This window comes from Temnothorax curvispinosus, unplaced genomic scaffold (assembly GCF_003070985.1).
Source record: "Temnothorax curvispinosus isolate PA1 unplaced genomic scaffold, ASM307098v1 QBEX01013362.1, whole genome shotgun sequence".
NCBI classification, from domain to species: Eukaryota; Metazoa; Arthropoda; class Insecta; order Hymenoptera; family Formicidae; genus Temnothorax; species Temnothorax curvispinosus.
The window spans coordinates 1-558 of record NW_020223142.1 but is presented as its reverse complement, the minus strand read 5'-3'; positions in this window follow the sequence as shown (position 1 = coordinate 558).

Sequence of the window (558 nt, the reverse complement as noted above, 5' to 3'; positions counted from 1 at the left end):
TAAGAATGAGCTTGCAGACATTTCAATAGATGGTAAAGGAGATCTTTTGTTGTTAACAAATGAGAAAGAAAAGAAAGTAATTAAATTAACAAATGTAATTGCAACGAAGGAAGTATCCGAAAATTTACTATCTTTAAGAAAGCTGGCTGATGCAGGGTTCAGTATTTATTTAGATGATAAAGTGTTTAAAGTTCACAATAAACTAACAAATAAAATTGTTTTTGAAGGAATTTATGAAAAACCAAATTGGATTATGCAATTTGAGGTTAAAAACAATAATATAGAGGACAATGAAAATGTAGAATGTGCTGTGTATAGATGTAGAGCAGAAATTGTTCCACATTGTGAGTCTCCTGAACAATCGCAAGCAAACATTCAGACCAGTGAATTATCAATTTCGGAGGGAGAATTAGACGAAAGAGACGATGTTGGCTCTGCAATTGGGAGGGAGAATGAAGGAGAGCTCACAAATGTGAACGAAAATATAGAATACAATAATGCTGAACTCGATCAAGTCATTAAGTTAGAAGATATACAAACATTAGAGAATATAGAAGA